Genomic DNA, 26,412 nt, shown 5'->3' with positions numbered 1-26,412 from the left:
CGATACACTGAGTGTTGCATTTTCCATTGTGCGCGCACGTGTGTGTGGATGGAAGTGAGGGGAATCAAGTTAAAAATGTCATGCTCTCAATTGCTAGGAGAAGCATATGTGCAAGGTCTTCTGGGAAATGGGCGAATACAGCTAAGTCAGGCATAGGAAAGACAGGTAAGAGGAGGACACCTCAAAGCTGAACTTTTAGTGATGGATAGGAGCTCACCAGGAAAGGATATTTGGAAAGAGAGATCAGCAAGTACAAGGGTGCAGGACCATGAAACAGTGTGGCGATTGCAAGTTTGGTTTGATTGAGGGGAGGGGAGTATGTGGAGGAGTTATAATGTTATAAATAATAACAATATTATTACTATTAATATCTGACACTTACTGAATGTTAACTATGTGCCAAGCACTGTACTAAGCATTTTGCATCTGTTATTAGTTTATTTAATCTTTAAACAACTCTTTTTGTTGTTCTTAATCCTCACCTGAGGATCTTTTTCATTGATTTTTAAAGAGAATGGAAGGGAGGTAAAGGGGGAGAGGGAAGGAGGGAGGGAGGGAGGGAGGGAGAGAGAGAGAGAGAGAGAGAGAGAGGGGAGCATTCATGTGAGATAAACATTGATCAGTTGCCTCCTGTATGTGCCCCAACTGGGGATCGAACTGCAACCCAGGTGTGTGCCCTTGACCAGGAATCAAACCCATGACCCTTTGGTGAGTGGGCTGGTGCTCTAACCATGGAACCACTGGCTAGGTGTTATTATTTGCATTTCTTAGACACTGAACTTAGGAAAAGAGCCTTAATAGTGACTTGTTTCAAGACAATCTCTGTAATGGGTAGAAAGTATGTATTGGGGGGTGGGTGAGGAATATGTTTTTAATATATATAATTTTATTGTAAGCATATTTTCATTAATGCATAAGATCAGGAGGATCTTAACATTGTTTCTTTTATAACTCAAGGGATGAATATCCCATTATTCTTTGGTCTATCAGCAACTGTGGAAGTAGCCAATTTGTCATGATAATATTAATAGATGGTTGTGCCTATAAGTGGCAAAGAATATTTCTTTCAATTATTTGGTTCACTGAAGAAAGGAAGCTGAATAATGAGTGCTTGATCTGGTCTGAAATCATTGGTGTTGTTATATATTTTTATTTTTATTTTATAATGTTCATTGTAAATGCGCTTTTTGTATATTATATGAATATTAGGCAATAGTAGCTAGCATATTTCTTCATTGCGCAGGAACACTGACAATTAAATTTAAATTATAAAGTTCTGGTAGGATTTGAAATACCTGGCCCTTCCTAGATAAGCTTCCAGAAATTCCTGGATTCTTTGGGATATTTTTCAGTGATTTCACTTTTTCCTGAGAAAATAACTTTTCTGTTCCTTACTTTTCTCATCTGAAAAATATTGGTATTGGATGAGATAATCTTGAAGGCCCCTTTCATCTCTAACAGTCTGTGAATTTATGATTTAATGACTAAATAGCATGAATAACTCATTTCTGAGCTGTCTTTGTAGTAAAATTTTAGTGTTTTTTCCATAAAAGAAGTTATCAGACCAAATATTTTCCCATGATTTTTAAATGGGATGCCTAAAACAATTCTGTATTTTACTTTTTAGGATCACTAAGACCCTATCCAGCTTGAAGATGTGATTATAAGATATACTAGTTCCCTGGTGCACGGATTTGTATACATTGAAAAGAAATTAATTAGAAGGTAGCCCATCTCACCAGTCCTGCCCTGGAGCCAACCTCCCATGACCCCTCAATGGGGCTGTGCCACAGCTTGAAGGGCATCTGCAGAGTGAGTGGGATCCCTCCAGCAGGTGAGGACCCTTGGGCTGGCCTGCAGGGATCAGACCGAAACTGGCTCTCCAACATCCCCCGAGGGGTCCTGGATTTCGAGAGGGTGGTTCTCGAGTGACGCACCTTGGAATTGGGCTCCCTCCTCTCTGGTTCCAGGGTGCATTACCTGAGAACTGCCACTGCCAAGTCACCACAGCTCAGCAGTTCCTGTGTGGAGCGTCTGCCCCTGGTGGTCAGTGTGCATCATAGCCACCAGTTGGATGGTTGGATGGTTGGATGGTCACTTAGTCTTTTATATATAGAGAGTCCCCATTAAATTTTACACATCTCAGAGGCTAAGACTAAGGCCAGTTTTTAGTAGATGCCATTTGATATGAATAATGAACAGGTTTGTCTTAAGGTAGAAGAGGTGCACTTTACATAATGCTCTGCTTTTCTCATTGCTGCTGTTATAACTTTGTTTTGTTTTTTTTAAAATATGTTTTTATTGATTTATTATTTTATTTTATTTTTAATTTTATTGTTTAAGGTATTACAAATAGTAGTACATATGTCTCTCTTCTTTTTTCTCTCCATTGACCTCCCCCTGGCCTCCCTTAATCCCTGGCACTTGACCTCATCTCTCCACTCCTAGTGTCTTGAGTCTGTTGGTTGTGCTTATATACATATTTTTATTGATTTTAGAGTGAGAGAAAGAGAGAAGGGCAGAGATAGAAACACTGATGAGAAAGAAATATCAATTGGCTGCATGCCCTTTACTAGGCATCAAGCCCACAACCCAGGCATGTGCTCTGACCAGGAATCAAACTAGTGACCTCTTGGTTCATAGATGAACACTCAACCACTGAGCCAACAACTGGGCATAACTTTGAGTTTTAAGAGCTCATACTATAACCTTGATCTTTACATTCATTTCACAGCTGAGGGTAAACTGCTTTCTCAAGAAAGACTAGGAATACCAATTCAATTTTCACTTTCCTTGTCTAGAAGACTTGAATAGTCTACAGGCTGCTTTATCTTGAATCAAAGGAAGAGCAATAACTCATGAAAAAGAAGAACCTATAAACATATTATTTTAAAATTTTGTGACTGAGAACAAAATTTGCATTTTACCCCACTCAGATAATTTTTATCTTTCTCATTTGTAGTCAATTTTGGAGTTGATTAGGATAACTTTTTAAATTTACTTATTATAAAAACAATGCATGTTTATTCTATAATTATTATAGAAAAATTAAATAATGACAAAAATATCTAAAATTCTGCCATCCAGAGTTGGCTATTGTTAATATTTTTCATTTTACTTCATTCTAGTTAAACATGAATATTAAGAAATTTGCAACAAGTTATACATTATATTTTGAAGTTTTCTTTTAATAATCAAAATATAATTAGTTTATATACACACATTTTAATCTCTTCAAAGAACATTATTGTTGTACAAAAAATTACAAAACTTTTTTTCACTATTTTATGATTGTGTCATTTTGATTTAGATCCCCTTTTTGTTTTTCTTTATATCTTCTTTTTGCAAAAATTATTTGAGGTAATTTCAGGCCATTTTCTACCAAGTAAGAATAATATATGGAGAAAGGTAAAGCTCTGAAATTCATACTTCATATATATTTATATACTAGAGACCCAGTGCACGAAATTTATACATGGGGGTGGGGTGCATTGTCCCTTAGCTCAGCCTGCACCCTCTCCAATCTGGGACATCCCTCTCACAATCTAGGACTGCTGGCTCCCAACCGATCACTTGCCTGCCTGCTTGATTGGTCCTTACCGCTTCTGCCTGCCAGCATGATCACCCCCTAACCACTCCCCAGTCAGCTTGATCAATGCCTAACTGTTCCCTTGCTGGCCTGATTGCCCCTAACTGTCCTCCCCTGCAGGCCTGGTTGCCCAACTGCCCTCCCCTGTAGGCCTGAGCCCCCCACAACTTCCATCCCCTGCAGGCCTGGTCCCCTCAATTGCCCTCCACTGTCAGCCTGGTTGTCCCTAACTGCCCTCCCCTGCAGGCCTGATCACCCTCCAACTGTCCTCCCCTGCAGGCCTGGTCCCTCCAAACAGCCCTCCCCTGCTGGCCTGATTGCCCACAACTGCCTTCCCTTGCAGGCCTGGTCCCTCCCAACTGCCTTCCCCTGCTGGCCATCTTGTGGCAGCCATCTTGTGTCCACATGGGGGCATCCATCTTTGACCACATGGGGACAGCCATCTTGTGTGTTGGAGCGACAGTCAATTTGCATATTACTCTTTTATTAGGTAGGATAGAGGCCTGATGCACAGGTGGGGGCTGGCTGGTTTGCCCTTAAGGGTATCCCAGAGCAGAGTGGGGGTTCCCTTGGGGTGTGGGACAGCCTGGGTGAGGGGCTTGTGGTAGTTTGCAGGCCTGCCTCATCCTCCGGCAACCCAAGCATAGACTGGAAGCAGGTATCTAGGATTTATTTATCTTCTATAATTGAAACTTTGTAGCCTTGAGCAGAGGCCAGGGAAGGCCAGGGCTGCAGGAAGCTTGGCTTCCTCCATCGCTGGGGCAACCCAGCCTCCTGCTTGCTCCATGGCTGCTGCCATCTTGGTTGGGTTAATTTGCATACTTGCTCCTGATTGGCATGTTTCTCTTTTATTAGATAGGATTCTTTTACATTGGCTATCTCACCTAATAGTCTAATGTCTCATTCATTCATAATGTTTAATGGGAACATATTTAAAGTAAAGTGTGTTACAGAGTCATAAATATACTTTACAGTTCTTTCCATGGTGCTGTTACTCTAAGCCTTTCAAGCACTCAGCAAGTATCACGTAAATGAGCAATTTGAGGCATTTACTAATGAAGTCTGACATTTCCCCTGTGGAAGATGTGTGAGAATGACCGAATCATTGCTGCTAATGCACACTGCTCTATGATGGACAGTCTTTGGAAATTTGTCTCAACCACATCAAAACAGGTGCATAAGCAAGTCCTGTACTGTGAAATCCATACTGTGGGCTTTGAACAACGGAACCTGCCAGTCCAGTGCTGTTCAAAAGAAACAATATGAGCCATGTGTGTGTGACTTCCTATTTTCTAGTAGTCACATTAAAAAAGCTAAAAGAAACAGTTGAGATTAATTTTAATAATATATTTAATCTAACTCAAAATGTCTAAAAGTAATATTTTAATATGCAAATAATATAAAAAAGTATTAATGAGATATCTTACATTATTTTCATTCAAAATCTTACAAATCCTTCATGAGTTTTACACTTGCAGTACATCTCAGTAGCGGCTAGCCACATTTCAAGGGCTCAATCACCACATGTGACTCATGGCTACCATATTGGACAGCACAGCTCTAGTCGTTCCCACTTGGACAGCACCAGAGGGCAGCAGTGTGGTGTAGAGAAAAAAGACAAAAGACTAATTTGTAATCCCCTGTCTGTTCCTGGCTCTAACATATGTTATTGATGTGACTGTGAACAGCTGATTTAGTTTCTCTGGGTCTCAAATTCCTACTCTCTATAATGGAGCTTGTTAATAACTGCCATGCTCCTCACAGGAGGCTGTGGAAAAGATTAAATAAGAGATTATATGTGAAAGTGCTTTGTTAGATCATAAAGCACAATACACATGTAAGGCATTATTACCCCTTTTATTGTAGATTTACTCTCATGACTTGCCCAAGGCCACATTCCAAGTGGGTAGGAGAATCAAGGATAGAATCTGGGGTTTCTGACTTCCTGCCATCTGCTTCAACTAAAGGCTGTTCATACCAGCTGGTTTAAAAAAAACAAAAACAAAAACAAACAAACAAAAAGCCCTCCTCCAAAACCCAAACACTTTTTATTAAAAAAAAAAAAAAAATGGGGAAGGAAGAGAGTGACAGTAAGAAATAAATTCCATATTGAATAGTTAGGATCTTCTTGGCCACTGCCATAATATTCTACATACAGGATATTTATATACCTATACATCAGAATTACAACTATCAACGATTGGACTTTACTACTGTCATATAATATAAACTCCCATGTTCTTCAAAGTTTAAAAGAACTTCTAAATTGAACTGTGGTTTACCCACTCTATTTATCTCCAAAATATGGTATGACCACAAGAAAGTCCTTCCGTAGTTGGTTTGATTAATAAAACAGATATGGATCAATGCAGCAGATTTTCCACGGATTATTCTTGATTACAGATGTAGCTCATTAATCCCATGTGTGAGACATCACCTCTCAGTGCAAATCCAAGAGACACAGGAGTCTCTGAACAGAAAGTGAGAATAATTCAGTTCAATACATGTTTGTTTATGCTTACTGTGTATAAGGCACATTAGATATTTTCACGAGCAAAAAGAGTTTATTACTATGATAATTGTCACTTAGAGAGATGTAATTTAACTTGAGAAAAATACAGAATATATTTACCAAAATGTATATGTTTTGTGATTCAGAAATCCGTATTTTCAGGAAGTAATAAGATGATCAGAAAGGAAATTCTAGATTATTAAAAAATAATTTAAAAAGTCATGTCCTTTACTTTTGTGAGGGCACACAGTTATCATGCTCCATTTCCATTTTCCCTAATTTTAATCCTATCATGGTTTTCATATTTAATTTTGAGGGGTCATTTTTTACATTTGTTTCAAATGAATTTTTTCACAGAACTTAAAAATCACATAAAATATTTACAGTTTTATACTATGTAAATTAAGCATAAGCCAAGTTAATTTTCACTGAGATGAAAACTATACATTCAAAAAGTTCATTCTTATTCTTTCTTAAAAATGACTTTCAGTTTGTTATTTTTAATTGGAAAACTATCAACTGTAAGCTTTGGGCCTGCCTGAATTGATGACCATGTTGAATCAATGAAATTTTTACTTTCATTGCTGTTCACTATTGAATGAAATAGTTTATTGAGTAACCTTTACTTTTTATTGTTTTTGCACCCCAGCTTAAAAACAAGGCTTACTTTTTAAAAAGTCTAATAAATGTATTTTTTATATTTTCACCATAACTTTACAAGCAATTTATCTCCTCTGTTCTATAATAACCACCTTCTGCATCTTTATGATTTAGTTTAACATTATTACTGTAATTTTTTACTGCGTGAGCCCATTCGTGCCTTTGGCAGCAAGATTTTGTTACAAGAGATTCAGAAGCTGAGCCTGCCATTGGTTACAACAATTATGAAGTTTCCCTGGATTGGGACCAGAGCCTTACCCTGACATTTTGACTGTAACGGGACGACTGATGCCTTCATCAGAGTCTCCAAATATGTGATAGGCTTGAGTTCTATATATATCAATGGTTTTGCATTATAAGTATTTCATTTAACTAACATCTGGCCTTGATAAAATCCAGCCAATAATTAGTGAAACCTGTAATAAAAATGTGATACCTTATGAGAGTAATTGACATATTTGAATTTCTCCAGAAACTCAGGATTGATTCATTCTAGACCAGATGTGGTCATGTGGCATTAACTGCAGATCTTCTTGCTATGCTTTTCTTTTGGTTCAAGGGTACCTCCAGCAAGAACACAGAAATGTGAGGAATCTTAACTACTCACACTTTAAATTACTAAATAAAATTAAATAGACTATAAAGAGTCATTGTACTATTCAATATTCGGAAATATTGAGCTGTGTGTCCAAAAGTCACACTTAACCAGGAAATAGTAATAAACATAAGATGGATGTGGATATTATGAGATAATGTCTACTCGTCAGAAACAGATGGCATTTTTCCCCCCATCAAACTTAAAAAGTTAACAATATACTTCATATATTAATTTCTCATCATGAGAGATTAATGCAGGGACAAAAGAGATTCTGGTATACTGTTAACATTTTTCACTGTGAATATATTCAGTATCATCTATACTAATAAAAGGGTAATATGCAAATCAGTCAAGATGCCCTCACCCCAGGCTGCATGGGGTGACCAAGGCCAGCAGGGGGGTTAGTGAGGGACAGCCAAACAACTGAACAGAAGGCTGTGTGGGGCGACCAGTTCGGAAGTGGGGGCAGGTGAGGGGCAACCAGGCTACAGGGGGGCCAGTAGGGGCAACCAGGGAGGTGTGTGTGGGGCCTGTTGGGGGCAATCAGGCCAGCAAGCAGAGGTGGTTAGGGGTTATCAGGCATGCAGGCAAGCAGGTGAGCAGTTAGGAGCCAGCGGTTCTGGATTGTGAGAAAGATGTTTGACTGCCGGTTTAGGCCCTATCCCCAGGCCTAAACCAGCAGTCAGATATCCCTCAAGGGGTCCTGGATTGGAGAGAGTGCAGGCTGGGCTGTACCCCCCTCCTTCCCCCCATGCACAAATTTCATGCACCGGGCCTCTAGTATGTGAATAAAACCATATGTTATATCATGTTCTGTTTTATATTTGCTAGATTGTCTTAGGAAAATTTAGTACATGCCACTTCAGTCATCTGAAAGGAATCATTTCTTCATTACAACTCATTACTTAAAACTATAAAATATCAGCCAGAAAAAAAATTGGGCCAATTAAGAGAATTTTGATAATTGTCCAAAAAGCACATACTGGTATAGATATGACTGGGAGATGATAAGATTATTTTAATTTTTCCATTTGCATGGGAATTATTTATTTTACAAATCTCCAGATCTTCTATGACTTGAAACCCTCTGCTGAATCATGAAAAGCAGCTCAAGTTAGCAATTTTCATCTGCAAAATCTAGCTGCTAGCATCTGGTGAACACTTGGATAACCTAGTCAGGGCCTATGGAAATGATTATTTTAAGATTCTATTCAACATGCCTGGACTTAACAAACCAGCTAGAATCACACTCTGCACATGTATTTTACTGTCAGGGATTTAAAAACCTGGCATTAGTAAAGATAGTCTAAAGGCTTTTGCAGCAGTGGAGATGGGGATAGGAGATAGGACATGCAGGCAGGCTGGATATCCAAGTGTCTTCCAACTCCTCCTCCCCCATCCCCCAACTTTCCCTGTGCACCACCATCTGCCAGGCCACTGCGATGCCTTCCATTGCTTCTCACACTTACATTTAGACTTGGCTGCCTGCGGAATCAGGACCAGCGTCCTTGCCTGTGCCTTCCAGTGGCACGCCTGGGCCTGGTATCTGCTCCGCTTCCAGAACAGTGTCTGAAATAAAAAACAGGATACTTTTACTCAGAGATTTCCAACCAGGGTGCCTGCAAGAATTTTTAAAACATGCAATACCCCACTATTTAATCAGAGTACTGACCTCTTTTCCCTTAGATTGTTAAATAAGTAAATGACAAAGGCCAACACCACAATAGCCATCTGGTGTGAATGAATCAAAATTATGCCTATTTTTTATGTCAAATGGGCAAAAATATATTTTTTGGTGTGCTGCAGAATTTTTATTAATTAGTTTATATGTGCTATGAGATGAAAAAGGTTGAAAATCATTGCTTTTACTAAATTGGAAAGACAACAAGAAGCTGAATTATCAAAGTGTATTGTTTTTGGATCATAGGAGAAATTACATAATAGGAATTTGTAAATACACATTGAAGTAGAAAATGCTATTATTTGCCAAAATCTAAAAGCACATGTAGGAGATATTAGGGATATTTGAATGCTGTTTAGGAGAGATAATTTTTGTTGTTGTAATATGTGCAAATGTATACTTATTTATTTTGACACATATACTATTTATAGTTTCTGTCCAAATAAATGATTTATTGTATATCTTTATTGCTTTTCATGGTTATATTATGTGCTAAATTCTAACTAAAATAACTCCCATTAATGCAGATTTGAAAATAATTTAGAAAGGATTTGAGCTTTTGTTAAAAAGGAAACCAATTTCTGAGGAAGTTATACCTCTGGGAGAAAAGTTAGGTTCATTTTAGAAAAGTGAATTTTTCCAGCAACACATTTTCCATCTGTCTGCACACAACAGTATTTGAGCTAGAAATTATTCTTAGTTATTTGTCAAATCATATCTGATAGGGCTTTAATTTGGCAGCACTTGTAGGTTTTTATGTGAACTTTTTGTATAATTTAGTTGAAGACACTTTATGAATTATCTATAATTTAGACTTTTTACAAATCATATTGGACTTATTCCCACTTAAATTGAGTTTCAAAAATTTAACTCTGTGTTTTGGATAATACATACTTTATTTTGTTTTGTTACAGTTCATAGAGACGTGTTTAGGAAATATTACCTACATTTGTTGTTAACGATTGATTTAAATTGGAACAACTCCAGACATTCAGATAAACAAAAATATTTGAAAACTAAGATTGATTGATTAGGAAATAATTGCAGAATTGGGTATCCAACTTAGAATTTCTGCAATGTGTTGTAAGTGATCTATTCTAGAGCAGTACTAGCCAATAAAACTTGCTGTGACAATGAAAATGTTCTATATCTGTACTGTTCAACATGGTAGGCACTAGTCACATGTGGCTACCAAACGCTTGAAATGTGACTAGTACAAATATGGAGCTGAAATTTTAGTTCTTTTTAATTTTAATTAATTTGAATTGAAACACCCACTGAGGCTTGTGGCTAGTGGCTACTTTATTGGAAATTGTAGTTCTAAGAGTTTACCTGTATTCGGTATTCAACATGAAGTAAGGAAATGTTTGAGTGTTTTTAGTTGCTGAATGTCTACAAGACATGAGTGTCTCCAAAACACGATGTTCAGGCTCTGGTATGTGGCCTTTCTGCACAAGCCTAAAGGGTGGAAATAGCCGAGTTCTGAACTTTGGCTAAACTTGTACATATTCAGGTATAAATAAAGTTGTGTTGCTCATAGTTGATTTGAAAACATTTTACCTCTGGAAGGCCATGAGATCTCAAATGATCTCTAGAACTAAAGTCCAGTGACATTAAATGAAGTCAAGGTCATGACTTTTCCAGCCCATTTCAGCTAAGGTATGACTGCCGGGTAATGGAGACAGATATCAATGAGATACTTCTATGAACATAGCTGACTCCATGACAAAGAAATTCCAGATTCAGACTGAATAGAAGGACCAGGCTGAAAAATATTTTGGCATCTCTCTCCAAATCATTTTTCAATAAATATTCATTGAGGACTATTATGTATAAGGCACAATGCTTAGGTTTGGAGATAAAATGTTGGGGGCGGGGGATAGATACTGCTCCTGGACTGATGATGATTAATTGCACTAATAATTATATTTTTCCCAAGATCTTCTTCCAAAATTTATTTCCCCCCCTTGGATTTGGTGGAAATAAAGCAGGAGAAAGATACACAGGATACATAGAGACACTGAGGATCACTATTAGGCATGTGTCACACATTTTACTCAATTTACTTCTCTCTGCACAGCTTTCACAGTTCCGCACCCAGATAGATGAAGAAAGCAGTTTCTGAAATGCAATACTGGAAGCAGAGAAAACGACTAAAACCCCCAATTACCATTTTTAGAACATGGGATGAGAAACATTGTTTAGCATTTGAGTGTTTACCACATATTTTTATAAGGGATTCTTTCCTCTCTATGAGCCAGAAGAATGTCCTTTAAAATAATTACCAACTAAAAGACTTTCCTTGCTCTTATGTGATGACACACATTTTTACTTTGCCATTTAAAACATTGTAAGAAAGATTGCTACAATCACTGTTCATGAAATGAATCAAATGACTCAATTTTCAAGCACCCCTGCAAGACCTGAAGGGAATATTAGCTATACAGGAAATATGTAGCTCATTGTATTTCAGTTCATGTTGGAAGAAAGAGCCAGAATGTGGCAAAATACTGAGCAAGAACTATTTAGTCCAATTTCTTTTTTTTCTTCACAGAAAAAAAATGCACAATTAAATGTATGATTCAATCTGCATTTATATGAATTTTCAAATGTATCACTGATGAAAATTTAAGGATGAAAAGGATTAAAAATTAAACTAAATTAATGAAACAATAGTACATGGAACTTAAAGTGGTTAAAGGCCATTAAGTCTTGTCTCCAAATACATTAATTGATAATGTCCCTAATTTTCTAGACAGACACTTTGTAAAACTACAAAGCAATGGAAGAAGGTAAAGGGGAAAAAAGAAATACATTTATTTATATAAATAATTTAGAATCAATTGCAGATAATATGTTATAGAGTTCAAAGGTGAAGGAGAGTTTGCTTTATTCTTTAAAAAAAAAAGTCATATGGGGGTTTTAAAACATGCCCACAGATTCTTTGACCCTCCTCGATATTCACCCCATTGAATCTGGGAGGCCTTGTGCCCGCTTTGACCAATAGAACACAGTAGAGGTGGATGCTATGTAGCGTCTGGTGCCCGGTCATAAAAGGCCACAAAGGTGTTGCCTGATGTGCTGGCACACTATCTTTTCGAGCCCCAAGCTTCCAGGTAAGAGGTCTGAATCCCCTGAGATCATTGTGCAGACACCAGGTAGGTGCTCTAGTTGGCAATGCCAAAGAGCCAGCCTTCCTTCTATCTCTGCCAGACATTACACTTGAGTAGAGCCATGTAGGGCCCTTTAGATCAGCCAATCTGCCAGGTGAGTAATCGTGAGAGCAGGGAAATCTCAGCCAACACCCACACAACTATGAGATAAAATAAGATGTTTGTTGCTTTAAGCCACTAAATATTGATGTGAGTTGCTATGCAGCAATAGAAAACTGGAGCATACCCTCTTGTACGTTGGATATTTTCACAATAAAAAATTTAGAATTGAATATAAAAGACACTCTGGGAGGTTATTTGCCAAAATGGACAAAGAAAGCTTTAGTATCCTTTCTATATAAAGAGAGCCTACAAACACCAAGAACAAAATAGTAATGCTATATAGGAAAATTGGCAATTAAATGAACATATAATTCACAAAAGAAAAATAAAAGGTGAATATGTAAAAAAAGTTCAATCTCATTAGGAAGCAAAGAAAAAGTGAATAAAACAATGGGATTAAAATTTTGGTTATCAAATTGGCAAAGACAAAAATAATATTTAATGTTGGTTTGGGTAAAGTGAGAGTATAAATGGCACAAACTTTTTGTATAATATATCCAGAGCTTTTAAAATATACATTTGACTTTGCTAGGAATTTAGGATTTTAGGTAAGAAATAATCAGAACTGAGGTAAAATATAATTTTTTTTTTTACTAAAGTTCTAATTCTAGGAGCAAAAATATAGAAGTCTAAATGTCCATCAATAAAGTTAAATAGCCCTGGTTGATTATTGCTCAGTGGTTAGAGCATCAGTCTGTGCACTGAAATGACAAGGGTTTGATTCTCAATCAAGGGCATGTATGTTTGATCCCTAGCCCTGGTTGGGGGGGCATGTACAGGAGGCAACCAGTGAATGTGTCTCTCTCACATTGATGTTCCCAAACTCACTCTCTCTCTCTCTCTCTCTCTCTCTCTCTCCCCTTCTTCCTTTCCTCCTTTTCACTCTCTAAAAATCAATAAAAAAATATCCTCAAGTGAGGATTTAAAAAAGTTAAATAAATTATGTATTTTACATTACTGAATATTATTTTATTATAGATTAAAAATGTAAAGATGTATTATTTGCTAATCATGACCTGAGTTATACAACAGTAGCATAGCAAAACTGGGACTTCATGGTCACCCAGACCAGGCTCTGACTCCTGGGTTTGCCACTTACTTTTGCTGGATATTCGCAAATTTGATTTATCTTTCTGAGTTTCAGTTTTAAGAAAATGGGGCTAAACACCTATTCCATTGGGTATAGTAATAATTAAATGAGGTTATATTTATGAAAAAGCATAATAGTTCATCAATTAGTATCATCTCTTTTCTTACTATCCAAGGATACCATCTGAGCTCCATATTCAAATTCACAACGCTTACCAAATTCACTAAAGGTTCTTCTACTCTGGCTCTTTCTACATACCTCTTTACACCACAGTCGAGTCTCTACACCATAGTCAGAGATATTACAAACAAAAATAAGTGAGTCAAGTTCTTGCTTACAATTCTTCAATAGTTCTAAATGCATAAAAAGTGCATCTACTCTTCCCAGTTTCCATCTGCAGATGTGGTCAACTTTGAAAGGTAAATCCAGTCATGCCATTCTCATGCCTAAGATCCTCCAACCCCCACTCTTCTCATCCAATAGCTCCCCATAGCACTTATAACAAAACTAAACTTTTTTTTTTTTTTGGCTTCCATGCCTCATATAATTCCACTTTGCCTACAATTTTGCCCCCTTTCCCTCTTGCCCTCTATTCTCTAGCCATATTGGCCTTCTCCTTATGAAAAACATCATGCTGGTCCCCACTTTCAGGCCTTTGTTATTCTTCTGCCTGTAATTCTCTTCCTCCAGACACTGTTGGACCCTTCACCATTTAAATCTCAACTTGGATGTCACTTTTTCAGAGAGGTTTTTCTCGACCATCCAATCTAAAGTCATGTATCTCTAATTATCTTTAATTCCATATAGTTATATTTTTCTTATTTAATGACACCTTTTATTCATTTACTAGAGGCTCAGTGCATGAAATTTGTGCATGGAGGGGGGCCCCTCAGTTTGGCCTGCACCCTTTTCAATCTGGGACCCCTCAGGGGATGTCCGACGGCCGGTTTAGGCCTGATCCCTACGGGCTGCCTGATCACCCCTAATTGCCTCTGCCTGCCCACCTGATCATCCCTAACAGTCCTCCCCTGGAGGCCTGATCACATCTAACTGTACTGCCTCGCCCCCTGTCACCGTGGCTTTGTCCGGGAGGACATCTGGAAGATGACTGGTCTATCTGGTCTAATTACCATGTTACTCTTTTATTAGTATAGCCTTCCTCCACCAACTCTTCCTCTCTCCCCATCCCTCCTTGAGAGCAGGGGACTTGTTTTGTTTATTAGAACATTCCTTACAACCAGAACTAGGATTGGCTCATGGTAGGTGTTCTGTAAATATTTACTGGATGCCTTGCAAATACTTTTTGTACTTCTGAAACACAGAATTAGCAGTTCAGAAAAAGACAGCATTTGACATCATTTAAAAAAACAGAAATTGTGAATTAGTAGGGCATTTTGAAAAGCTTTGGTGGTTCTGATCTGAGATAAGTACGTTGCTTCAATTTTGAATAATGAAAAATCCACAAACAAAATCACAACAACATAAAATTATTTCAGAAGTGTGATGAGAGCTCCTCTGTCAAATCAGATACTTTTAAAACTATATTACCACTCAACAGGCTCCTTTCTTTGAAATGAAGAATGTGCACCTCCCATCAATATTTTTATTCCTGTCAAACATGTGATTTATTTACTGGATAAGAAACTAGACTCCCCTTTCAGCACTGAAAGTGTTGAAAGCAGGTTTTCATTTTTTGAGGCTGGCTTAATAAAAGCCTCTAGAATGAGGAGTTTTAATAATTACCTATTGGGTGGATGGGAGTTAAAACAGTTCCTCTTTGTAATGTATAGCATGGTGACTATAGTTAATAATTCTATATTATATATTTGAAAGTTGCTGCAAGATCTTAAAAGTTTTCATCACAAGAAAATTTTTTTTAACTATGTTTAATGATGTATGCTAACTGGACTTACTGTGGTCATCACTTCGTATACATATACACAAATATTGATTCGTTATGTTATATACCTAAAACTAGTACAATGTTATATGTCAATTATATCTCAATTAAAATATGAGAGAAGCAAAGCAAAATTTTTCCTTTTAGTGTCATTTATTCTGAGATACAGGAACTTTAGTGGTTGGGCCTCAATGCCCTGGAATGATCATAAGATTCTATAGTAATGAAAACTATTTCTATAAAATCCATGAGAAAAATCTGAATTGCTATTTATAGACATGCCATACTATTTCAGAAATTTTATAACATTCAGACACTCAGGCACAAGTTTTGATGTGTATTTCAACATAGTCTAACCTCACTAGTTCTAATTTTTCTCTGCAAAGCAGGCTGGATCACTCTCTTCTGATTCTTGAAGGGTAAGGAAATACACATCTATGAAAGATATCCTTTGGACCAGTCTCCTTGCTAAATTGTTATCAATGCAGTCTCATCTAATTTTACAACCATGTACAAATGAGTTAAGGCAATGAGAAGACAGACTCCATTCCTTCACACAAGGTTGAAAAACAAAAGTACTGCCTATTCTTACCCCATTGACATTATCCTCAGGTTTTCAAGGGACACTATCTTTTACTTTACTGATTCATGGACACTGTCTGGAGCACAACAAATATTCACTAATTAACAGTGCTATTAAATTTGGCACAAGATTTCTATAGGATCTGTGCATCTGGGTTGTTTAGAAATTCCAGGACTTAGAAAAGACAATTGGGAGAGGCACCATGAGATTCCTGGAAACTATTCTTATTGTTCTTTGGAGAAGTGTATTTGATTTAGTTTCATTGCAGCTTAATAATGTTCAGAGAGCTGGAGGAAGGGGTAGGAAGGGTGAGAGGACCCATTTCCCCTTTTCCACTCATCTGAAGGAACTTCTGAATCCTTCGGCTGATCTTTACAAAAACTTAAGGTCGCAGAGTCTCAGATAAAATTCTAGGATGGAGAATTCCAGTTCTATGAAATCAGGATCAATTCTGAACTAACAATTAAATCCTGACAAATTAGAATAAGGAGGGAAAAAAATGTAAGATTATACTAAGCCACCATTGGAGATCTGGATTGCTGGGTCATTGGTCTTCTTTTAAGTACATTTTGGTTAAAACCCATGTTCTGGTTTCATGATAATTTTCAATGGTCACAAAGTTCAGAGGAGCTAAGTCTAAAGGATCTGGTAGCAAAAGGACTAAAAATATCTGAATATCTAAAATAATTCTGAAATGTTTGGATTTTATTAGTTTGGAATAAGAAAGGTGGGAGTAAGAAATTAATCAACACTTCAATATGTGAATAAACTTGAGAAATAGTGAATTTAGTTCAGAGAATTGGAGAGCTTTACTGATTGGAATATAAAATTAGGTCCTTACAATACAACTTAAGTAGTGATATCTGACTGGAAATAGTCTATGAGATTTTTATTTCAGGTGTATCCTTCTGATATTTTGTAATAGATAGAAATTTAGCAAATGTTTTCCAAAAGGCCGTTATCCTTGTTGAGGAAATATAGAAGGTTAAATTATAATCCTTTTTAAATGAAACCATTGGATAAACCTTCAGACAGGATAAAATATTAAGAATCTAGCGGTGATTCCAGTTGTGGTCAGAGGTCTTCTATATATAATAATAGAATTTAGGAAATAGATTAAGACCACGTTTTTTTTAAGGCAAATATTAAAAGAGAATCTAATATGAAGTCTCCTTTCTGTTATCTAAATATTTGGCATTAAAGAGCTATGATTAAGTTGAACTAAAATGTGCAAAGTAAGGGATTTATTTGTTTAGGTATGTATATTATGATATCCTTGTTAAATCTTGTCATTTGCATTATAATCTATTCATATAGTCATCCATACAGTTAATTAATTAATTAAACATTATATCTTATCTAAGATGACTTGTGAAGCAATTTGTTTTGAGCAAGTTTTTAAAAAAATGCTTTGGGTGAGTAAATTTTGACTTAGTTTTTCTTCTAGTTAAAAGTTAATTTAATCTTGCTGTAGATTAAATTTTGATGATACTGATTCAGTAACAGCTAACTAATAAAATGAAGCATGGAGATAATCATTTTATGTCCCTTTGAAATAAATGTATAAAATTTCAAGTGCATTGCTGTAATCACTTGTGAAACAAATGTGAGGATCATAGTAGGAGAAGCAGGAAAAAAAATGTGTTGTGTGTGTTTGGGACATAACCAAGATTCTGAAACACTTCAAAACCTTCATAGGAAGAGCAGGATGTGAACCAGACTCTCTTGGGACACAGGGCAAGGCTGAGTTTCATTTTTGCTGGAAAAATATGTTCTAGATGATAGGATTTTTTTTTCTTGAATGTGAGAGTTCCTCCTAAGTCCATAACAAACTATACTGCCCGTAATTCAAGGTCAAGTTTGATTTCCAGAGAAAGCCCTCTAAAAAAAATATTGTTCTAAATTAAGCCAAAGTTACTGGGGATATCCTACATGGCAGGCTCTGTGCTTAGCATATTAAATAACATATATTCCTAGAGGCTCAGTGCACAAAATTTGTGCAATTGACAGGGGGAGGTCTCAAAGCCCAGCCTGTGCCCTCTTGCAGTTCGGGAGCCTTTGAGGGATGTCCAACTGATGGCTTAGGCCCACACCCTGGGGAGAGCAGGTCTAAGCCAGCAATCTGACATCCTTAGCATTGCTGTGGAGGTGGGAGGGGCTCCTTCAAGTGCCACTGCACTCGCCAGCTGTGAACCCTGTGGGAGCACACTGACCATCAGGGGGCAGCTCTTGCATTGAGCATCTGCTCCCTTGTGATTAGTACATGTAATAGTGACCAGTCATTCCACCATGGGGCTGAAATTAGGTCTCTGACATCCCCTGAGGGGTCCCAGATTGCAAGAGGGCACAGGCCAGGCTGAGGGACCCCACCCATGCACAATGAAGGCTGGGGAAGGATGTGAGAAGTTAGCCAGCTGGGGAGGGACTATGGGAGGGTTCCAGGTCATGTCCAGCCCATCTTATCAATCCCAATCAGCCAGAACCCAGAAGCAAGCTAACCTACTGGTCGAGCATCTGCCCCTTGGTGGTCAGTGCACGTCATAGTGAGTGGTTGAGCTGCCTTAGCATATCAATAGCATATTACGCTTTGATTAGTTGAATGGTCAACCAGACAACTGGACATTTAGCATATTAGGTTTTTATTATATACCGTGTTTCTCTGAAAATAAGACATCCTCCGAAAATAAGACCTAGAGCATTGAAAGATAAGACATTCCCTGAAAATAAGACCTAGTGCAACTTTGGGAGAAAAAATTAATATAAGACACTGTCTTATTTTCTGGGAAACAGGGTAGTATATAATTTAATCTCCACCACAATCCTACAATAAGTCAATCTTCTCACATTTAACGGTTTAATAAAACTTCAAATTAACTAATCACACACACATTTTAAAAATTCATCTATGTTTTGCTCCCCTCTGTTTTCCCAGAACATAGTGAGAGACTCTTAATTGGTGAATATTTGTTGAATTAAATAGAATGCTATTTCCTGTGCTTTTCCTGAGGGAAGGGTTTTTATCAATCACTTTGCCCTTTGATGTAGCTTTGAAGACTGAAGAATGAACAGACATGGAAAATTTTAACCAGACCAAGAAATGTGGATCATTTTGACTTCTTAGGTCAGGAAGATTGGTGTAAAAGAATGTATGAGGGGGAATGTATAGGGATTGGTGGGAAGGAAGAAATATTAATTCTGATGAAAATGATTTCTGTTCCTTCCGTAAACATAAAGAAGTAAGAAAGCCAAGATAGTGTGAACTTCACAGTCTTCCATGGAGTGTCTGAAATATGACAACTTCTTATGGCCATGGGCGCTGACAAATAATGCTCTGAGCTGAGAATCCCTGAAAGATGGCACTTACACAAGAGAAAAAGGAGGGTTGCTGTGGAGGACAAGCTCCTAAATAAGTGCAGTCATGTTTTCTGTGCATTTCAGGCCTTGGTTTACTAGATTTTCCAGTTGTTGTTTGGACCTTTCCTGATAGTCTCTGACACCCATTATGGCTTTGGTGTGTGGCAATAGGAGGACCATGGGATGACACAGACTCTATAACCTGAGCCTTCTTTCCAGCTTTTCCATGAAGGTTTTTTATTTTATTTTATCATTCATGACCATTACTGCCAAGAAAGGTCATGTGGGTGGGAGCATATGCTGGGGTCACGAGTGAGTGGAGAAGGCCAATGGGGAAAAAGAAGACACATGTAAAACTTTCAACAATAAGGAATTAAAAATAACCAACTAACTAACTAAATAAATAAATATCAATGGGAAAAATATATTTGGGTGAAGATTAACCAAAAAAATCCTATCTAACAAAGAGGTAATATGCTAATTGCTGTCACACCCTCACAAAGGTGGCAGTGCCCACAGCCAATAAGGAGGGAATATGCTAATTGACTGCTACACCTTCAAAGATAGCAGTGCCCACAGCCACAAGATGGCGGCACACAGTCTCCTCAGCCCCCCAGCCACCCTGGGCCAGCCTGAGGTGCAGACAAGCCCTTGGATGGTGGCTGCCCAGCTGCCCAGGGACACCTGAGGCTAGTTAGCCAGGGCCGGCCAAGGCTTGCCCTGCTGGTAGTGGCAGCAGCAGAGGTGTGATGAGGGCATTGCCTTCCCCTGATAGCCAGGTAGCCTCCGACTCCTGAGGGCTCCCGGATTGTGAGAGGGGGCAGGCAGAGCTGACGAACCCCCTCGATTGCATGAATTTTCATGCACTGAGCCTCTAGTAAATAAATAAATAAAATAAAATTGCTGTTTCTTAAAAAAAAGAAAAAAGAAAAAAAAAGAATGGTCATGTGGTGCCCACATGCATTTGTATGCACAATACTGTGCATAGCAAGTTAAACAGACTCCCTTCTTCACCCTCAGCAGCTCACAATAAAAACCAGACAATAGATGATAGATAAAAGGGCCATAAATTTCTGGGTGTTAATTTTGTATCCGCTACATTGCCAAATTCATTTATTAGGTCTAGTAATTTTTTGATGAAGTCTTTGGGGTTTTCTATGTATAGTATTATGTCATCTGTAAATAAGGACAGTGTTACTTCTTCTTTTCCAATTTGGATGCATTTTATTTCTTCTTCTTATCCAATTGCTATGGCTAGAACTTCCAGTTTTATACTGAATAGGAGTGGTGAAAGTGGACATCCCTGTCTGGTTCTTAGGGGAAATGAGTTTAGTTTTTGCCCATTGAGTATCATGTTGGCTGTACATTTGTCATATAAGGCTTTTATTATGTTGAGGTATGATCCTTCTATTTCCACTTTACTGAGACTTTTTATCAAGAAAGTGTGTTACATTTTGTCAAATGCTTTTTTTTGCATTGATTGATATGATTATGTGATTTTTGCCTCTCAGTTTGTTAATGTGATGTATCACATTTATTGATGGATAAAAAGGCCATATATTTTTGATGAACATAGATGCTAAAATCCTCAACAAAATTCTAGCAAATTGAAACAGCATTACATTAGAAAGATCATACATCATGACCAAGTGGTATTTATTCAGAAGATGCAAGGATGGTACAATATCTGCAGATCAATAATCTGCATCTTTGCATCTTCTGAATAAATACCACTTGGTCATGATGTATGATCTTTCTAATGTAATGCTGTTTCAATTTGCTAGAATTTTGTTGAGGATTTTAGCATCTATGTTCATCAAAAATATATGGCCTTTTTATCCATCATTATTGAACTCACAGAAAGAGAAACAAACAAAAAAAATCCCATTTACCATTGCACCAAAAATATTAAGATACCTAGGAATAAACTTAACTAAGTATGTAAAAGATCTGTACTCAGAAAACTACATGACATTAAAAAAGGAGATAGAGGAAGACATAAACAAATGGAGAACCATACTATGTAGTTCTCTCTCTCTCTCTATCTCTTTTTTTGTGTGGTGTATATATCTGGATTTGGGATTAGGGAAATGCTGGCTTCATTGAAAGGGGTTGGAAGTGTGCCTCCTCTTGAATTTTTTGGAATAGTCTGAGGAGGATAGGTTTTAGTTCTTCTTTGAATACTTGGTAGAATTCCCCTGTAAAGCCGTCCGGACCAGGGCTTTTGTTTGCTGGAAGATTTTTGATTGTTGCTTCAATTTCTTTGGAAGTTATTGGCCTATTCATGTTTTTTTATTCTTCCTGATTGAGTTTTGGGAGCTTGCATTTTTCTAAGTATATGTCCATTTCATGTAGGTTGTCCATTTTGTTGGAATAGAGTTGTTTATAGCATTTTTTCATAATCATTTGTATTTCTGTGGGATTGGTTGTTACTTCACATCTTTCGTTTCTGATTCTGTTAATTTGGGTCCTCTTTCTTTGCTTCTTGGTGAGTCTGGCTAGAGGTTCATCAATCTTGTTCATCCTTTCAAAGAACCAGCTCTTTGTTTTGTTGATCTTTTGTATTTTGTATTTTTATTTTTTGGTCTCTATGTCATTCATCTCTGCTATGATCTTTATTATTTCCTTCCTTCTGCTTATGCTGGACTTTTCTTTTTGCTCTCTTTCTACTCTTTGAGTTGTATGGTTAGATAATTTATTATCATTATATCTTGTTTTTTTGAGATAGGCCTGTAGGGCTATGAACTTCCCTCTCCCTGCATCCCATAGATTTTGCATTGTTGTGTTTTCATCGTCATTTGTTTTCAGGATGTTTTTTATTTTTCCTTTGATCTCTCTGGTAACTCAATTATTGTTTAATAGCATGCTATTTAGCCTCCAAGTGTTTGATTTTTCAATTGTTTTTATTGTAGTTGATTTATAGTTTTAGGCCATTGTGATCTGAGAAGATGCTTGATATGCTTTTTATATTTTTGAATTTGAAGAGACTGCCTGCATCCTAATATGTGGTCTATCATTAAAAATGACCCATGTGCACTTGAGAAGAATGTATATTCTGTTGCTTTGGGGTAAAATGTTCTGAAGATGTCAATTAATTCTATCTGATCTAGTGAGTCATTTAGGATTGATGTTTCTTTGCTGATTTTTTTTTTAAAGAATTAAAAAAAAACATATTTTATTGATTTTTATAGGGAGAAAGGGAGAGAGATAGAGAGTTAGAAACATCGATGAGAGAGAAACACCGATCAGCTGCCTCTTGCACACACCCTACTGGGGATATGCCTGCAACCAAGGTACATGCCCTTGACCGGAATCAAACCCGGGACCTTTCAGTCCCCAAGCCGACGCTCTATCCATTGAGCCAAACCGGTTTCGGCTCTTTGCTGATTTTTTGTTTATAGGATTTGTCTAGTGATGTTAGTAGGGTATTAAAGTCCCCTACTGTGACTGTATTGCTGTCAATCTTTCCCTTGATGTCCTCCAGAAGATTTTTTGGATATTTGGGTGCTCCTGTATTGGGTGCATATATGTTTGCCAGAGTTATATCTTCTTGTTGAATTGTTCCTTTTAGTATTATGTAGTAGCCTTCCTTATCTCTTGTTATGGCATTCACTTTGAGGTCTAATTTGTCAGATGCAAGTATTACTACCCCAGATTTTTTTTTTTCCATTTCCATTCACCTCAAAAACCTTTTTTCATTTTTTCACCATCAGTTTGTGTGAGTCCTTTGTTCTGAGGTGGGTTTCTTGTAGACAACAGATATATGGGTCATGTTTTATTAACCAGTCAGCTACCCTATGTCTTTTGATTGGGGCATTTAATCAATTTACATTTAAAGTTATTATTGATAGGTACTTGTTTGTCACCATTTTTATTCTTTTATGCCTGTGTTATTTCTTCCCTTTTTATTTCTTCTTTTTACAGCAGTCCCTTTGGCATTTCTTGCATTGCTGGTTTGTTGGTAATAAACTCCCTTAATCTTTTTTTGTCTGTGAAATTCCTAATTTCACCCTCAATTTTGATTGATAGCCTTGCTGGGTACGGTATTCTTGGATTCAGACCCTTCCTTTGCATGACTTTGTATATTTCATTCCCTTCACTTCTGGCCTGATGTATTTCTGTTGAGAAATCAGTTGCTAGTCTGATGGAGATTCCTTTGTTGGTAACTTTCTCTCTCTCTCTGGAAGCCTTTAAGATTCTTACTTTATCATTGGTGTTTGCTAATTTAAAAATGATGTGTCTTGGTGTTCTTTTGGGGTTCATATTGTTTGGGACTCTGTGAGCTTCTTGGATTTGTGTGAGTTTTTCCTTCCCTATATCAGGGAAGTTTTCTGTCATTATATCCTCTAACAGGTTTTCTATTTCTTGTTCAGCTTACTCTTCTTCTGTCATCCCTATTATGTGGATTTTGTTTTGTTTTGTGTTGTCCCAAAGTTCCTTTAGGCTCTCCTTTTTAAAAAGTTTTATTTATTTAATTTTATTTTTTATTTTTTATTTTTTCCTAGATGCTGCTCTGCTTGGGTATTTTTTCCTACCGTGTCTTCTACCTAACTGATGCAGTCCTCTGCTTCTTCTAGTCTACTGTTGATGCTTTCATTTAGTTCTTTATTGCAGTGATGTCATTTTTCATTTCTTCTTGGTTCTTCTTCATTTCCTCTTGGTTCTTACACATGTTGTTGAATTTTTTCTCATTCTTTTCAGCCACCTTGTGACCATTTCTCTGAATTCTTTCTCTGACCTATTTCTTGCCTCCATTTTGGTTACTTCTTTTTCTGGTGATTCCTCCTTTTCTTTTCTATTTAGGCTGTTTCTTTGTCTCCCCATGGTTGCTCCTCACTTTCCTTAGGCAATATATGACCTTTCCATTCATGGATTGCCTCACCAGCTATATTTAATTTACCAATTCTGTAAATTAACCAATGTAATCGATTCAGCTGTTCCTTCTATCTGCTTTGTGAAAAGGAGCATAGCTTGTCCCCATATTTGTGCCGCTTTGTCTCTTCCTGGACAGACTTTCTAGGTGTCTTTTGTCAGAGAGGCTGAAGTTTTGGTGTTCCTAGGTTGGCAGTTGGGGCAGCTTTTCCTTGGTGTTGTGGTTGTAGGGTCCTGGGAGGTATCCAAGGTCTCCCTGGTTGAAGGTAAGGCTGGGTTTCACTGCCACTCTCTGGGAGAGATTTCAGTAGCAGTAGAGTCTGCCTGGATAGGGGAGCCCCATCTAGAAGTCCCCAACAATTACTTAGAGTATATCTGTCCCTCACTCACAAATATAGACATTCCCTGCACATCCCTGCACTCTCCTTTCATTCTCTCATTCACACACTATCTTATAGGCTGCTGTCCCTTTGGCAGCCATCTTGGATCCTCCTGGAATTTATATTATATGTTTCCTTAGAATGGGTGAGTTAGTCTCAGTATATTAATGACCATTCCCTATCTATTAATACCTTGGGCAAATAATTTACCGCTAGATATCACAATGGGAGGAATGTCTTGTTTCTTTGACCTATAAAATGAGAAAATGGACAAAGTAATTTTAAGGCTTTTTTTGTTTTTAATCTTAAATATCCAATAATTCTATGAAAATGTTCTAAGTAGTCCTTGGGCCAAAAAAGAGCAACTATTTTATTGTAACTATCATTATTTTTACTCAGAAAGATCAATGTGTATCATCCTGTTATTGATTTCTTAATCAAGTACTTCAATACTCTATTTATTAAAAATTTAAATTGAGATTTAACTTACATAAGATACATTAACAACAAAGGGTATGTGTTGTAGTATATGCTAAATCATTTGTTAGTTTATTATTACATGAATGTTTTTCTGCAAGGCCACTGATATCATATTTATTAAATAGCTTTTATCTCACTGGAAAGGAAGCTATAATTTCTTAAATAGCTTTTAATCCACTGGAAAGAAAGCTATAATTCTCCATCTCCTGTATCCACATGGATATGTGTCCTGTCTTTTATGCCTTGGGATATTTTAAAGCCCATACTAACAAAGTGAGTGTTTCAAAAATATGATGAGACATAGAGTTCCCTTTAAAAGATGATCCTTATATTTCAAATACTTAAAAATATGAAATTTTAAAAATTACTGTATTGAAAGAATTTTCAAAAGTAGGACATTTTACAGACTCCATGGCAGAAATATTTTTGGGATGAAACTTGTTCCAGTGATTCTATTATTGAGTGATCAATTTCCACTTCATTTCCTTTTAAACTTTTGATGAACTTCGAATTAAGTATCTCAAGGCAGACCACAGTTAGCCACATCACCTCCTTCACTTAAAAAGCTAAGTGTCTGAAACATTCTCAGGGACTTTATGATAAAGGTAGATATTTTCTCATATTATTTTACTTTCATCTATCAGTCTGGCTTGCTCTTGTGCTTTCTTTTGCAGACACACCTTACTTTTAAATCATTTTCTGCTCGACTTGAAAAATGTTCTTCATCAAACCTAATGCCTAATTAAACAAGGGAAGTCCAAATTTAATCATACTCCAGATAGCAAAATAGGATGAGTAAGTGTATAAACTTGAGCCATTCTACTACAAGGTTGTCAGCAATTTGTTTCCCTTCATAAACAATCTACCTGGGTTTTAAACCATATCCTTTTCCCTCCTCTGGGCATCACCCTGCTTCTCTCTTCATCTCTCTCTCTTAGTCCTTTCCATCCAGGCTGCGATGGAGGCTTTTGTATCATCTGAGCTCAAAACAAGCACTGGCTGCCAGACTGGTCTGCTTAGCAATCAGATAACATTTCTAATGGTTCTTCTTATATTTTTTTCTGTCTTGCACCTCATAGCTCCACTACATGCTGTGTCCTTGCATAACGTTTGCACAGTAGGTGTGCCTCCTGGCTTTGGTGTGTGAGTTGGTAGCATGGCATGCTTGCACTCCCCTATCTTTAGTGTTATTTTCAAAAGTCTGAGTGGCTTAGAGAATGCTCTTTGCCACACCTTTCACCTTTTCATCACTTTCATTTCTTGCAGGTCTACACTCCTCTCCTGCCTCGTATTTGCCTGCCCTTTCCTTCCATTCCTTTCATCACACTGAAATCACAAGTAAAGCCTCAAAGGAAAAGTGGGGTCAAACAAATCATTATGAAGGTCTTTCCCCCCAATTTGAGTTTGTTCTTAGAAATTCCTCACCATCTTCCTAAGG

At 37.2% G+C, this 26,412-nt stretch overlaps 1 protein-coding gene across 2 annotated transcripts in view; it reads right to left on the bottom strand.

Annotated features, from left to right (window-relative positions):
• The window catches only part of COL8A1 (collagen type VIII alpha 1 chain), a 170,942-nt gene that overhangs the window by 53,405 nt on the left and 91,125 nt on the right, over nucleotides 1-26,412 (bottom strand). For both annotated transcript variants that reach the window (XM_036447683.2, XM_036447681.2), the window contains exon 2: nucleotides 8,829-8,928. The gene's annotated coding sequence lies outside the window, so the exon portion shown is untranslated. The remainder of the gene's footprint in view (nucleotides 1-8,828; nucleotides 8,929-26,412) is intronic.

Source organism: Pipistrellus kuhlii, unplaced genomic scaffold (assembly GCF_014108245.1).
Source record: "Pipistrellus kuhlii isolate mPipKuh1 unplaced genomic scaffold, mPipKuh1.p scaffold_m20_p_2, whole genome shotgun sequence".
NCBI lineage: Eukaryota > Metazoa > Chordata > Mammalia > Chiroptera > Vespertilionidae > Pipistrellus > Pipistrellus kuhlii.
The sequence above is the reverse complement of the archived record's forward strand: the minus strand, read 5'-3'. Positions and strand labels throughout refer to the sequence as shown.